The sequence below is a fragment of the Doryrhamphus excisus genome, chromosome 9 (genome assembly GCF_030265055.1).
Source record: "Doryrhamphus excisus isolate RoL2022-K1 chromosome 9, RoL_Dexc_1.0, whole genome shotgun sequence".
Taxonomy (NCBI): domain Eukaryota; kingdom Metazoa; phylum Chordata; class Actinopteri; order Syngnathiformes; family Syngnathidae; genus Doryrhamphus; species Doryrhamphus excisus.
Genome location: NC_080474.1, coordinates 21,852,363 through 21,869,624, shown reverse-complemented (window position 1 = coordinate 21,869,624; position 17,262 = coordinate 21,852,363).

Sequence of the window (17,262 nt, the reverse complement as noted above, 5' to 3'; positions counted from 1 at the left end):
TGCTATTTTTATTTTTCCATTATAGTTTTTTCACCACGGTTACACACATTTTCATGAATAAAAGACACAATTTGATTAATAATGTATTTTATTAAATTAATAAAATATTCACATGTACGTCTAATGAATTCATTGAAAAAATAATTCACACTAAATGTAAAAATTTAATCGTTTTAGGATATGTCCATTTTTTTAATTAAAAAGATAAAAGGATGTGGGATTCCAAAATATAAATTTTCAAAATTTATCGGGCAAGCATTAGTTATGCTGTTTCAACTACCCTTTGTTGACAGTGCAACATTAAAAATGATACTAATACGTGAAGTCGTGAGTCTTCTTTTTCTTTATTTTTTTCAAGCTTTCCCTCTTGTATGTCTTGAATAACAGCTCTTTTTAAAGAAAAAAATAGAAAAGCAGACCTCCGCCAAGCAGTATAGTTCGCACCATATTGTGATTTACACCATAAATATTAGTCCTTTATTTATGTTACATGCCGCGACCAGTCCAGCGTGTACCCCGCCTCTCGCCCCAAGACAGTTGGAATAGGCTCCAGCACCCCCACGACCCTCATGAGGATAAGCGGTATAGAAAATGAATGAATGTCAGCATGCCAAGTGTTTATACGTATATATGTCTAGCTCTGAAAATGGCTATAATTTGCTATGTTAATGTTAGCATGTTGGCAATGTTAATGTGCTAATGTTAGCATGCTAACACCTAGCATGATAATGCTAAGTCTAAGTGTCAACCTATGAAAATGGATAAGAATACTACAATGCTAATGCTAACATGCTAACACATAGCATGATATTGCTAAGTCTTTATATACTAAGTGTCAACCATGAAAATGGATAAAAATACTACTATGCTAATGTTAACATGCAAAATTTAGCATGCTAACACCTAGCATGACATTTCTACGTGTTTTGTTTTGTCTATCCATGAAAATAGCTAAAAATACTAAAAATACTAGTATGCTAATGTTAGCATGTTAGCAATGGTAATATGCTGATGTCAGCATTAGCACTGACACATGTGGCAGTAGCTGCAGAGTAGTAATAGTAGCAGGGAAGATGAATTTTGGATCACCCCCAAAATTTCATTGGTTCGTCCATATCCCATTTCCGACAATCGCTGAAGATGTAATCCAAATCATTCATCACTTTATTACTTATTTTAGTTATTTTAAACACAGACAAACAGACAACAAAACATAACCTTATGCTGTGCTAATGAAATACATATTTCTCTGTAAAATGTGTCGGTAAAGACGTTTGGTAAAGATATGAAATCATTTACATTTACATTATTGTATTTAAGTTAAGAAAAAATACAGGCGTATATTTATTTACTTATTATTATTTTTTTTTTATATCGAAAAAATAAAATGAACTCAAGCCTACTCATATTGAACCCGTGTTGAAGACTACTTCCTCATTCCAGCGGCGAGCCAGGCCTTGTCTCAGACGCATGCCATCATAAGACACCATCCGCATGGTGTCATCTGGACCATGGATAGCATCGGTATGGATGGAATGTTCCATAAGTGCTGACACATACGTAACAATACACATTCTTGCATTCAAAGTCATGCAAAAGCAGCAAAAAGGAACAGTAGTGCCGAGTTTTTTGGTTGTTTTTTGAAAAATCCAAGTCATTGTACAAAAGGATGCGGTGAGTCACGTTGTTGTTTGCCAGTGGTGTCGTTTCCACCATCATTTAGCCACGTGTACCCGATGCCAGAAAAAAGAAAGCGTACAAAGGGAGGGCATTGAGAGTGGAGATCAGACACTCCTGGCCGTTAATGTGATGGTCTGCAGATGTAATTCAATTCAAATGTCCCGTAGGGAGCTGTTTGTGGATTTCAAGGTCACCATCACATGACATGCTTGTCTGCAAAACAAGATGCATCCCGATAATATGACACTTATAAAATGCCACTTGTTTTGAAAAAGCACATGCAGGAAATAGGTCAAGTGGAACCTCCCTTCCGGATTGTTTGTTTTTACCACAACAAATCATGAAAAATGATCATTGTCGCCATCATAAAACATTGATGAACTGCACAGTACAGGCGTAATAAGAAGTTTAAGAATAAATGATACATTGTGTGCTCACCCTTTGTGGCAGACTTGGAAACCCACTTAGTCCGTAGTCGCTTACAGCCACGTGGGCATGGCCATATTGTACTGAGCAGCCAGGACACAAACACAGAGAGAGAAAACACTTTAAACTCCATTTCCTGTTCTATGGTCATCATCATACGTTTGCGCTTTGCTATCATCACAAAGACACTCCCACCAAAAATTGGAAAATGTATTGAGTTGGAGACATGACATGAAGGTGCTTTGCCAGGGGTGCCCAGTGTGCCGCCCGACACCTTCTAAAAATATAATTGAACAAGAAAATACATTCAACAAACGACAGCAAACATGGAAAAATCAGCAATAATATTGCAATAAAAATATTCTATATTAAATATTACAATAACAAAATAAAATTAATAAATAGTCAAAATAATAATTAAAACAATTATTTAAAAAAATAGAAATATTATTTAATTTTAGTAGCATTAAGTTGAAATATTAAAAAAATACTTTTTTAAAAGTTGTAATTTTATGAGAAACAGACAAAACAAGAAATAAAGTTGTCATTGTTAGATCATTAGCTTGTGGGAAAAGTTGTATAGTTTTTTTCCAAATATTATGGGAATAAAGTCCTAATATTATGATATTCTAAATAGATGTTAAAGGTAAATGAACATTTAAGGTTCATTTGGCCTTCGATGAAGACGTGACACGAAGACATGATGCGGCAACGATGTGGCAACAAGATCAACTTGGTCACTGCTTTTGTGTTTTGCCATGAGACGCCACATTCTCTGAGGGATGCGACCAGGGGTGTCCAAAGTGTGGACCAGGGATTGCAACTGCGACGTTGTAAAAATCGAAATGTAAAAAAACAGCAGTGAAAATGGAGCAAAAAATCTGCAGTAATTTTAGAAGAATAAAGTCAATGTGAAAATCGCTGCGGACGTCATTTGATGAATCTAAAAAGGCTGTGAATCATCCGCAGGCGTCAGTCCAGCAACACGGCTGATGACGCAGATGATGTCAGCGCATCCATGAGCCTCATCTAAACACAAAGACCACCATCTCTCCAGAAGCCACCAAAGCTTTTACCAACACTTAATGTTGCCTTTCATGTTCATTAGATGGAATGGTGGATGACCTCGTGTCCTTTTGGAGTCAACAGCCTTCTGTTTGTTGACAAAGGCCATTCATTCATTCATTCAGGGTTGCGGGGGTGCTGGAGCCTATCCCAGCTGTCTTGGGGCGAGAGGCGGGGTCCACCCTGGACTGGTGGCTAGCCAATCCCAGGGCACATATAGACAAACAACCATTCACACTCACATTCATACCTATGGACAATTTGGAGTGGCCAATTAACCTAGCATGTTTTTGGAATGTGGGAGGAAACCGGAGTACCCGGAGAAAACTCACAGGGAGAACATGCAAACTCCACACAGAGATGGCCGAGGGTGGGATTGAACTCGAGTCTCCTAGCTGTGAGGTCTGCGCGCTAACCACTAGATTAGGGTTTAGGATTTGTCTTAAACTGAGTGACTGAAAGGGCCTTTTAATAAGAAAATAAACTCACCGGTTTCTATATACAGTGGAATAATAATCACCCATATTGTACTGAGCAGCCAGACTTTTCCCATGTTCCAGTAAGTACAATAGTCCTGAAAGGGCCTTTTGAAAAAGGCAGGCTCGTTTCGCCAAAGTCGAAAGATCCAAAAGAAAAAAAACAGCAAAAATGGAGTACCGATAATTATTGGTAATGGTAATGGTAATGGTAATGGTAATGGTAATGGTAATGGTAATGGTAATGGTAATGGTAATGGTAATGGTAATGGTTTCATTTCATTAGAACATGCATCAGATTCCAATTGAGTGCATCCCATAATCAGTTCCCAGTTCCACATGTCCAAAAGGAGTAGGAAGAAGCAAAGCTTATTAAATCCTACCCCTCCATCTGGTACTTTTACAATCACTAACTCTTACATTTGTTCACTTCCTGCTTGCCTAATTTTTGTTGTTGTCCCGTACCAAAGTACTGTGTGATATGAGCATCCAATGCCATAATGTGTACCATAGTGCGTGTCAATATAGTGATATATATAGCACATCATGACTGGTTCAAGACTCTTCATCCTTGGATTTAGCAAACATCAACTGCTTGTATTGTTTCTTGAATTGGCTCATCGTTGTGCATTGTTTGATTTCCTTACTCAATCCATTCCATAGTTTGATTCCACATACTGAAATGCTATGGCTTTTTAACTTTGGATCGATATCAGGAAAATAATTGTGATATCCGTTGATATCAGTATCAGATTTTTTTACCGATCATGAAAAGCAATATTTGAAAACATGCTTTATACAACACATACGTGTTCATTCCACCCCAGGATATATGTCATGTTACACATATCGGTATCGGTACTGGTTGATATCGGTACACTCTGTGATCTTGCGGGTAAAAGTATGGAAAGCCCCGCCCTAAATGGACTGCAGCGTACGTTGAAGGCCGCCATCTATCCAAGCAATTAAACTAACGTTTCTTTGTTTTAGTTGCCATTCATTCTCATTCATTTATTGACTCTTGATGTTTTTCTGCCAAGCTGAATGCAATTAGTCTTAACGACGTGTTGCAAAATCTCTATAACGTTGAGAAACGGAATTCCTGATACCTGGCTGTTATCCGCTTTTATGATCACATTTTATCAGCGCAATAAAGTCTTTTTTTCTGCACAAGAATGCAGCGGCGGTGTGCTATCAGCGTACGGTGTGCTGATATCGGAATCCTGTGGCGTCACTCACTTATCTCGTGATGTAAATACCTGGCTGCGACCCGTGTCTGCACACAAGGCAACACGGAGCCTTTGTGAACGCTTGTGTGCGCACCCCCCCCCCCCCCCCCCACCCCGTCCCCGGAGACGAAAGCCATGTGCGTCATAACATGGATCAGTCTATTATCCTGGACTGGGGGAGGGGGTACCCTGAAGGTGATTTGGAAAAGTAGATGGAACATAATAATGGTGGCGGATATCAATGGCTAAAAAGGCAGGATTAATTCCACCCACATGCTTTGTGTGATGCACGTAGCTTTTTCACAGAATGATGCCGATCATGTTGCACACACGCAACTTTTATTTGGCTTTTTTTCCAAATCAAGGCAAAACTAAACAACATTACGTTGTGTAGGTCTGAAGTCCTGCTGACGCGCTCGCACACAATCTGACCCAACAGGGGATTTATAAAATTGAGCTGCTTATATTGAAATGGATTTAGTATATTGCACAGTGGGGGCAAAAACTGATTAGATCATGTCTAAAAGATGGGGGCTCCAAGAACTGCAGGTTGCAGGGTGGAATTAAAGGTTGCTGCAGTCTTACTGATGTCTGTTGTCTAATGACAGCCAACGTAAGAACTGCACCCGTACTTTGAAAGAGAAGACTTCTCAGTTATGTCGTATCCCTGGGAAGCTGCACTTTTTCCAAAAATATTCTTCAAAAGTTACACCGTGTCATGAACGGCATTACTCAGATGTCATTGGTGTCAGAAGTGGGATTCATTCATTCATTCATTTTCTACCGCTTATCCTCATGAGGGTCGCGGGGGTGCTGGAGCCTATCCCAGCTGTCTTCAGGCAAGAAGATCCACCCTGGACTGGTGGCCAGCCAATCCCAGGGCACATATAGACAAACAACCATTCACACTCACATTCATACCTATGGACAATTTGGAGTGGCTAATTAACCTAGCATGTTTTTGGAATGTGGGAGGAAACCGGAGTACCCGGAGAAAACCCACGCATGCACGGGGAGAACATGCAAACTCCACACAGAGATGGCTGAGGGTGGAATTGAACTCGGGTCTCCTAGTTGTGAGGTCTGCATGCTCTTGGGTAATTGGAATGGGGGGTGGGGGAGTGGCCTGGGAGAGGTAGTGTATTGGGTTGGGTTAAAAAAATATTAATAATAATAATAAAAATAAAAATGAAAAAACAAAAAAAACTTAAACTATATTAGGAAAGCAGGAAGTGAACAAATGTAAGAGTTAGTGATTGTAAAAGTACCAGATGGAGGGGTAGGATTTAATAAGCTTTGCTTCTTCCTACTCCTTTTGGACATGTGGAACTGGGAACTGATTATGGGATGCACTCAATTGGAATCTGATGTATGTTCAAATGAAATTAAACCATTACCATTACCATTACCATTACCATTACCATTACCATTACCATTACCATTACCATTACCATTACCATTACCATTACCATTACCATTACCATTACCATTACCATTACCATAATATAATATATGAATTTTGACAGCGGTATCCATAAAGGTATACAATTTGGTAAGCTCCCATTGAAATGAAATGAAAGATATCGTTCCACTCTATAAAGGTAACACAAATATATCAAATGTGGCAAAAACAAAACAACAACAACAAATCTGAATGACAAAATTGTGGTGTCTATGAATGATAGAGTGAGTGTGGATGAATAATGGCGGAGGCCATTCCAGTCTTCGCTGTGTACCCTGTGGTAGACACCATGGAGTCTCGTGTGCTCAAGAGCCGCCCTGCGGGTTGCAGATTTGATCAGCGTGTAGTGTGATCTCAATGGAAGGCTCAGTCCGGCTCAGGGGGGATTGCGAACGTGCCCCTGAGACTTTGACGCAGGCTGCTGACATCATTGCTCCTTGAGGAGCTCAGAAGAAGTCCATCATTCAAAACAAGAATGATTCAAGAATCAATTAGGCAAAAATACGTCCTCCGTCACTCACGGAGGAAAACTACCTCGCGCACACTTCCTTCATTCCCATAATTAAGGCTGTAGAAATGTCACCTTCAGCCTGACTTTAATTACTCGGAAGAATGTATGTGCATCATGCTGCGATCATGATATTTGACTCCCAGCATGGGGCCATGGGGCCATGGGGCCATGGGGCCATGGGGCCATGGGGCCATGGGGCCATGGGGCCATGGAGGACTTTAATGGTAAAGTTTTGGACAAAAATAGGTCAAAGGCAACACTGCTGCTAAAATGTCTGTGTTGATGCATACGTAGTATTCAAAAGTCAAATTGCATTATGACTACAAGAACATGTACATACCATGTACATTTTGGACTTTATTCCATAACATTCTTTTGTTTAATATATCAACTCTCTGCTACTGATATGATATTATTTTTCAGCATAATATTATGACTTTATTATCGTAAAATTGCAACCTTTTTTCCCCTCAATTCCCCCTAAATTCGGAACTTTTTCCGCAACCAAATTTTCCCAAAAATTACAACTTTATTTAAGATTTTTTCTTTAAACATCTTTTCTTTAATATATCAACTCTCTGCTACTAAAATTATATTATTTTTCTTCATAATATTATGACTTTATTATTGTAAAATTGCAACCTTTTCCCCCTCATTAAATTAGGAATCTTTTTTCTTAATATTTTTATTTTTTCTTGCATTTTTTAAACATTTCCAGCTATTTCAACTGTCTGATTTTAAATATTCTTCTCATAGTTATGACTTTATTGCTGTAATATTTTGAAAGCAAATTTTTCCGCAACCAAAATTTCCCAAAAATTACAACTTAATTTAAGATTTTTTTTATTTATGATCTTTTCTTTAAATGTCAACTTTATGCTTCTAAAATCACGATATTACGGTGTTGTTCTTGTAAAATTACGACTGGTTCCCCTTAGATAACAACTTTTTTCTCTTAACTTAAGTTTGACTTTATTCTTGTAAAATGACTGCAGATTTTTTGCTCCATTTTGGCGGCTATTTTTTTACATTTAGATTTTTACAACGTCGCCTGGTCTACGGAAACGGAGCCCATTGTGATTGCGCACATTGAAAGCTTCCCTGCTGCTTTGTGCTGCATAACTACTGTCATGGAGGCAATTAAACAAGGAGATACTCTCGACTCCCAAGTGACCTGGAATGCCTCGGCATCCGCCGGAAGGAGTCGGACGAAGTGGCCGGGAAGAGGGAAGTCTGGGCTTCTTTGCTCAGGCTGCCTCGTCTCCCAAAAGTGGAGCAAAGAAGTGAGATGGATGCTGGATGAACAGTCCCTGTGGACCCGTTACCCATTCAGCATCATTAAAAAGCCCATTCGGCATAACAGGGGACCTTTAGATCAGAAATCCTCGGAATTCCTAGAACTGAACCAACATGACGACTCCAACTGGAGCACATTTTCAGGATTTATTGTTCCAGGAGCTTTCCAATCCCTGACATATGAGAGAGGAGAACAGGATATGCTGCACTGGCGGACCCCGCGGGGGTGTGTGTGCTTATTTGCACATTCTCTTGCAGTTATTGCACCATTGCAGGAGATACATCAAGCACTATGTTCCCATCGTGCTTGTCAACACATCAGCTGGAGGTGATTTACGGAAGACCTCCCTTGGCCAACAATGTCCTCATCATTGAACTGTATGTGTTTTTATCATCACTCGTGATGAGCGTATACGACCCGTCCTGCAGCACACGAGTCATTTACCCTACTTGACCCCCCCCACTCCTCGCACTTCCTTTTTCGGCCTTGCTGTATACAAGAAGATCCCGCCCCTTTGCCCAGGTTTGGCGCTCACATGGCTGGAGCAGGCGGCCGCACAGATGTCCCCGGTGTCATCGCTGGCTCGCAGACACCCTCCTTCACCCAGATTAGACCTCCTAATCCTCACTTAGCTGTTCTTTCCTCTGGCGGACGCCTCTCGGCTTCCACGCCGCACAATCAAAAGCACGTTGCTCTCGCTTGCTCTCCGATTGTCAGAGGTCATGCCGAGGAAGGAAGGAAGGAAGCAATAAAGGAATGGAGTGTGTGGGATACAAAGTGATGGTAATGCTAATGCTAATGGTAATGGTAATGGTAATGGTAATGGTAATGGTAATGGTAATGGTAATGGTAATGGTAATGGTAATGGTAATGGTTTAGTTTCATTTGAACATGCATCAGATTCCAATTGAGTGCATCCCATAATCAGTTCCCAGTTCCACATGTCCAAAAGGAGTAGGAAGAAGCAAAGCTTATTAAATCCTACCCCTCCATCTGGTACTTTTACAATCACTAACTCTTACATTTGTTCACTTCCTGCTTTCCATAATATAGTTTAAGGTTTTTTGTTGTTTTTTTTTTTAATAATGTACCTCGTACGGAAGTACTCGGTGATATGAGCATCCAATGCCATAATTTGTCTATTTGTATTTGCTGGTGCGTGTCCTTTTTGCTGTTAGCAAACAGCATGATTTTAGTTTTATTTAGGTTCAAGGACAATCTATTATCATCAAAGCATCTTTTTAGTGTAACTATTTTGTCTCTGACCTTTCTAATGATTTGGTCTGTACTCCCTCAGGTTGGAAGGGGATGCAAAAAGGCACGAGGATGTCTTGTCAGCTCTTCCTTCTCCTGTCTCTGAGATAGAGTGTTATCTGGCTTTGGCGGGGCGGGGGGGCTGACTGACCATATGGACGCCGAGCAGCCAGATCACCTGGAAGGATTTAACTTTCTTTCCATCTTGGCTTCTGAAACGTTGCTTTCAGGGCCATGTCGTGATTTGTCGTCACAATAAGTCACCACCAATGTCTGAGGAGAAGTACACTCAACCGATAAAAGAGCTCTTTGGCGTGAGGGTAATGACGTATTCCATATCAAATAACGACCATCGCATCTCACGATCCCACTTCTGACACCAGGGATTTCTGATGAGGAGTACTTTCAATCCAATTGGCCTGGTACACAATCTTTGAAACACGTAAAATATTCAAACATCAAACTCCCACACCGGATGATCCCACTTCTGACAGCATGGATGTCTGAGGTGGACAAAAATGGTGCAATTAATAATGATCAATAATAACAAACATGAATGCATCATTTACCATGTCAGCGATACTTGATAAAAATGTAATCTAACAGGAAAACAAAACAAAAAACGAACGGCAAAAATGAAAATATCAGAAGTAATTTTACACAATGAAATTAAAAAAATCTTAATTTCGAGGAAACATTCTGAAATTTTAGTAGCATGACGCTCAAAGATTCAAGAAAAAAGTCTTAATATTATGAGAAACAAACAAAACATCAAAGTTGTAATTTTTGGGGAGAATTAGGTTTCCAAAAAAGTTTGAACATTAGGAGAATAAAGTCAAAATATTGCGGGAATTAAGTAATAGTAATTACAATAAACTTTATAAGAAAAAAGTTTTTAAAAAATCAGAAATAGACAAAGCAGCTTTAATTTTATGAGGAAAAAAATGCTACTAAAATGTGATTTTAGTAACATAGAGTTGAAATATTAAAGGAAAAAAAGGTTATTTTTAAAAAATTATAATATTAGAAAAAATATTAGAAAAAAATGTCATTAAAAGGTTTTTATTTTTAATCAATTTTGTAAAAAATTGAAAAAAGCAAAGCCTGAAGTTCATACTAACCTCAAAGCTGAGATGCATTTTTTCCTGGAATGTGTTGCTTTCCAAACTGTCAAAGTGGCCCTTGCATCCTGTCCCATTTCTTTTTCCTTTTTCCATATTTCTATTTTGTTGAGTAAAACGTGTCCCATTCATTCTACTGACGTGATTGTTCGCTCATTTCTAGCAAGACAACATATTTGCCCTTTGAATTTGCCTCTTTGAAAGCATCTCCCAACGTCCAATCAGGTTTAAGAACAAAGAAGGGTGTGGATTACATTTCTGTGCACTGACTAAAACCTGAATGCTAAGTCAGCATTCTTTTTTTTCTGTGAGTAAGTCTTATTAAGTATTAAGTATTCATTTTGACTTGTACAGCACATCTTTACTTGAAACTTGCTAAACACTGACTTGCACGGCAGATTATTCATGATCCGTCAAAACCCCCTACCCCACCCCAACAACCCCCCCGCCCTCAGGCAAATCGTAGCTTGGCCTTCCAGGCTCCTTACGTTGTGTTATCGGACACGCGCCGTTCAAACACACACGATGGGAATGTTGTGATGCTGATATTGTCGGACAATTGCTGAATTGAGTCAGCTGGCTTGTGGTTTGCGTTTAGGCTCCGTTGCATCATAAAGCAGGCACAGAATGTTTCCATTTCACAATGGTTGCACACTGGAGGGAACATTTCCCGTACCAGGAACTCTGAATGGAATTACCCATCATTCATGGAAATCTGGAGCAACCGTTTTTCTGCATTGTTTCTGGGAAAAAAAACGCTTTTACTTCAGATTGAATGAACTACACTTTATACTACATTTATACTACATCATGACACAAAACATTGAGACATTACCTTAACACTGCTGTGGCCTGTGATTGGCTGGCCACCAGTCCAGGGTGTACCCCGCCTCTTGCCCCAAGACAGCTGGGATAGGCTCCAGCACCCCCCGCAACCCTCGTGAGGAAAAAGCGGCAGAAAATGAATGAATGAATGAACCTTAACACTGCATGAAGTCAGCCATGGCATGGCCGACATGAAAAAAGTTATCCTCCCATTTCGTGTGGAAGTGGTAAGTTTCTGACCTCTTGTGTTTTTTAGAGTAAAAAAAGTTTTCCTCCCATTCCGCGTGGAAGTGGTACGTATTTGACTTCTGTTTTTTAGAGTAAAAAAAAGTTCTCCTGCCATTCAGTAAAGTGGTAAGTTTTTGACTTCTTCTGTTTTTTTGAGTAAAAATAAAAGTTCTCCTCCTGTTTCGTGTGGAAGTGGTCAGTTTTTGACTTGTTATGTTTTGAAGAAATAAATTTGAGGCTAACTGGTTATCTCACGAGCTTGCTAGCCGGCGGTCGTCCCTGCAGCACGAGTTGTGCAGTGTGTTGTAAACAATGAAGAATCGTGTAACGGTGACTATAGGGGTGTTATTTCATGTCTACAGGACTCTAAGAAAGTCATCAACATATGTAGTGTTCTACACTGGTCCCTAGGTGTTGGTAAAGTCACATTGATGAATACTTTACAGAACAGGAAGCTAAAAAAGAACAAGAAACAATACTATATTTATGTCAAATATGTTTTATTTTTGGCTGCACAGCAGTCGAGTGGTTAGCGCGCAGACCTCACAGCTAGGAGACCCGAGTTCAATTCCACCCTCGGCCATCTCTGTGTGGAGTTTGCATGTTCTCCCCGTGCATGCGTGGCTTTTCTCCGGGTACTCCGGTTTCCTCCCACATTCCAAAAACATGCTAGGTTAATTAGCCACTCCAAATTGTCCATAGGTATGAATGTGAGTGTGAATGGTTGTTTGTCTATATGTGCCCTGGGATTGGCTGGCCACCAGTCCAGGGTGGACCCCGCCTCTCGCCCCAAGACAGCTGGGATAGGCTCCAGCACCCCCGTGACCTTTGTGAGGATAAGCGGTAGAAAATGAATGAATGAATGTTTTATTTTCTCTTAGGGTTAGGCTGTAAAGGTGACTCTAGGGGTGTTATTTGATGTCTACAGGGCTCTAATAATGTTAATTTTTGTATTTAAAAGGTTGTAAAGAGGTTTTCTATGCAAGTATTTAATTACAAATCAAGAAATAAGGAATAACCGTGATGAATAAGAGATGAAATGTAAATATTATTAAGGTGACCTCTTGCACTCAGTCGATGTTCCTTGCATCATTTCAACAGACGAGCGTGTGTGTGTGTGTGTGTGTGTTGTGTGTGTGTGTGCGTGTGTGTGTGTGTTTGTGTTCCACAGGTTCATCACAAGCCGGCCTGCAACATGCTGGGGGGGCTGGGTCGGCCAAGGGGAATGGGAGCATTAACCGGTTGGAGCTGTCAGTAGCGGCTGTGGACACACAAGCGTTTGTGCTGCATTTACGTCAGCTGTGGTTCGTGGCTCCTCCTACTGCAATGACACTCTACGAGCCAGACAGGAATTAGGACACGGGAAAGGGAAAAAAAACAAACAGAAAAAGGTTCCGTTTGTACACAAATGAGATTAAAGTTGAGGCCTTTCCAGGGGGAAGATTCATATCGTACAAAGCTTCCATGACATCTGCTGTAATCCTGCTTGGCATTTAACAGCTGAGCGTTGATAACAGGTGCCATGTCATCTTTAAGACCCGGATTATCCTGCATGTGTCTGGCAAAGCGTGTCCAGGCCAAAACGTGTACACGAGGGTGTCGAATGTAAACACGGTGGACTCCTAATATTGTTTCAATTACGGAATGTGCGGACTGACGTCTACTGTTTGGGATTTTAGCCTCCTGCTGTTGGAATTTGAGCTCCTCAAGTGGATTAACGCTGCCAGAACCAACAAAGGAAGGAATATCGACTCCATTTGGTGTTCATTTCTATGCCGTCCGATCATCCAGCAGCATTTTGTTTTTATTGTGGCTGCTGTGTGCAAAGCAAAGGCTGTTGACCGACCGCCGTCTGCATGTCAGCGTCTTAAGGCCGTGTCGTAATTGGGGCTCTGTTCTTCCTGCTTGGTGTTGCAACACCCCCCACTTCCTTTAACGCACCGATAAAGGTTGGATACCTTTGAGGTACGGTTAATTGGTTCCACATTTGAGACAAGCACCAGACTTGATCAGCGGAGCCATACGCTTTTACTGCAGGTTTAAATTAGCTTGCCAGAGGTGCAATAAATATAACAAAATAACAATCATAATTGTCATTATACAAAGAACTACCATTGTGGATGTAAACCCACATTCATTCATTTTCTACCGCTCATCCTCACGAGGGTCACAGGGGGTGCTGGAGCCTATCCCAGCTGTCTTGGGGTGAGAGGCGGGGTCCACCCTGGACTGGTGGCCAGCCAATCCCAGGGCACATATAGACAAACAACCATTCACACTCACATTCATACCTATGGACAATTTGGAATTATTAATTAAACTATTAATTAACCTAATGTGGGAGGAAACCGGAGTACCCGGAGAAAAGCCACGCATGCACGGGGAGAACATGCAAACTCCACACAGAGATGGCCGAGGGTGGAATTGAACTCGGGTCTCCTAGGTCTCCTGTGAGGTCTGCGCGCTAACCACTCGACCGCAAATTGTCTTATTTTCTGTAATTATTTTTTTAATATGGGGTAATAAGGTGACTATAGGGGTGTTATTTCATGTCTTGAAGGCTCTAATAATGTTAAAAACAAAACACTTGTGCCTGATGGTGGCGTCTTTAGGAATTGTAAACAAATGTGGCTTTCCCTTATGAGCTATTGCTAGCAACGTAAAAAGAGAAGGAGTGCTTGGGGGGAGCTTATCTGACTTACAGCCACACCCATATAAGGGCACCTGCTCCTCTGTGATGTCACAAAGGGACGGTTGTACCACACCTTCCGAAACGGAGCGTTTTGAGCCATCCCAAACTGCCTTCAGGGCTAACTTCCAAATACGCAAACCTCATTACCTGAAACTTTGGCATCGTTTAACATGAGAATTTATCGATCAAACAAGCGGAAAAAGCACGATAGCGGGCCCTCACATCCATACGCCTTGGTGGAAAGTCTGGCCACCGAAGGTCTATGGAGGAACTGCAAACGGTGCTGGTGGTGTCTGTGCCTTTAAATGCATGTAAAACCCATTGAGGAGATACATATCACACAGACAAACTGCAGGGGAAGGAAAAAGCTGTTCATCATACGTCCTATAGTATATGTGCTGTGCTGGCGTCAGAGGCGGCTGATGTCACCCCACCCAAGCCGCAGCCCCTCCTCCCCATCCTCCACGCTGAAGGACACCCTGCTGATCGCACTGCATATAAACGACCTTGTGTTACATGCAGGGTTTATATCCTGGGTTGTTTTTGCACAGACATGAGCTCACTGAATGACGACAAGAAGGGGAAAATGAAACACCGGATGCCGTGCTGGTGTTGGTGCGACACAATTGCAACAGCAGATGGCAAGACAATGTGTGGCAATCGAGCGCACTTCCTTCCTGTCCAGTCGCACTAACCGTGAGGCACATGTTCCTCAAGGCTGCATGGTGCGACCGAGGGGGTAAACAACAACCACCATAGCAACTGGGATAGTCTGACTTCACCTGATGTAAAATGCATCATTGGCTAGCTGTGTTTATTGTTGGTATACTTTTTCATGTGACATTTGTCACTGAAAACACTAACAATTATCCATCATCCAACCAAACTCCGCTCAGGGAAAAAACATGACAAAATGACATTTTTTCCCCCTGTTCTTTGCTTTTTTGTGCAAAGTGCGATGATAACCATAGAATCTGAAATTGAGCTTGAAGGGAATCAATTCATATAGAGTACAGTGGCTCCTCGGTTAGCGTATCTCCCAGTTAGCATGTTTTTCAGTTAACAGCTGAAATTTAGCTTTGATTGATGTACTTTTTTTTGGTTAGTGTGAAATATATATTACACACACGACGATGACAAGGTCCCCAAACTGTTTATTGTCATGCAGAAAGATAAACAACAGTGCCCACTCATACCTCGCCTGCCACCCGGTGACGAGAAGGAGTACTGCAGTCTTTGTAAACGGATGGGTTTCTCTTTGCTGAAGATGAATAATATTGAATATTGATTATTATTATTATTATTATTATTGTAACACTCTACGCTCAGCCAAACACCAGACCAGACGGGTGGAACAACAACCGTTTTTTTAAATGACGGTCCAAAAGAACAATGCTCCCTCACAAGGGCTACTGTCGCCACGCCTACAACTCTCTAACATGCGGGTTCTGCCTCACTTCCTGTCCGTCACCCCTTTTCTTTCCCAACCCCGGAACATATCTCTCCTAAAGGTCATTACAATATGAAAACAAGAAGATGGAACAAACATCTATAACACTTATTTTACCCTTGTCCCCAATATTGTCCAGGGTGCCACATGTGGTACTTGTCTTGTTGCCTTATTAATATGTTGCGCCAATTGTGTTCTTCATGTATTTTTTTGATCGGAAATCGTCCTTAGCATCTTATTAGCTTGCTAACACATGGAAACAGGAAGCGGAAGTCAACTTTGTCACCCGTCGGAGACATCATCAGCGGCTGACTCTGAGGTTCTTTGCTCGCTAACACAGTTCCACCACAAGTTAAATATAGTTTTACACGCATGAAACATTTCCAAATGCGTAGAAATGGTGAATGAATGGGAGAAATGAGCATTTAAGGTTATTTTTACCTTCATCGTTCCCAAAGACACGATGTGGCAGCGAGATCAACTCGGACACCACCTGGGTGTTTTATTTTGTGAATTCAATCGTTTCTCCAATAAATAAAATGAATATTTTTTTATGTGATTATCTTATTGTACCTTATTTTTGTTTGTTTTGATTGCTTTATCAAAACGCTCCTTCTAAAATGTGAAATGACATTTCATCATAATGTGTATTAAAATGTCACATCTACTCTCTCCCAGCCTGGCTCTATGGAGGTCAAAGGTGAACATTCCTTCTCCAGCATTGCCACAGCTTCCTGGTGTTGTAGAAGTGATGGATGAGGCAGGATGTTGAATTAAAACAACCACTTTTTCCACGAGCGGCGACGTCAGCCATGTTGACCGGCTGTCATCCTTTCTGTTCAGAGGTGTGATCCGGCCAAGCGGGTCTTTGTTAAAACTAAAGCCGCCACCATTACTGATGGATATAGTCACACGGCTATTATTCTTTGTTTGCAACACACTGCTCAACTCTTATCTTGCAGGGATTCGAGACAGCCACAAGCTAGCAAGCAGGCTAACAAGCTGGTGGGCTATCAAGCTAACCAGTTAGCCTGTAATGTATTTCTTGTGAACTTAAGAAGCTGAAAATGTACCACTTCCACGTGGAATGGGAGGAGAACCGTTTTTTACTCCATCATGTCGGACTTCATAACTTATGGCAGTGGTAAGGTAATATAAATGTAAGGTAATGTCTCAATGCTTGTGCCATTACTGCCACCTACTGGACAAAAACAGTATTCAAAGACTATTGTACTGAGGGTACTCTCTACTACTGACAGTAGTAGCAGTTTGCCTTTTTAAGGATCTACCTGAAATATTTGACAAAAAATCCTTCTGCTATAATTCTAGAAACATATGTATATTTTATACTTTAATTAGTTGTAACTTGAAGTATTTCTCCTGAGTTCAACTTTGCACAGATTGTTTGGTTCCTACAATAAGACCATCGTCTTTGTGGAAATCCAGACCTGCAGTCCCGAGACACAGCAGAAGATAAGCATCGTTCCTTGCATGAGGCCCCTGGGTGTCTTCCTTCGCACCGAGCGTCGCTGTTGTTTACCAAACA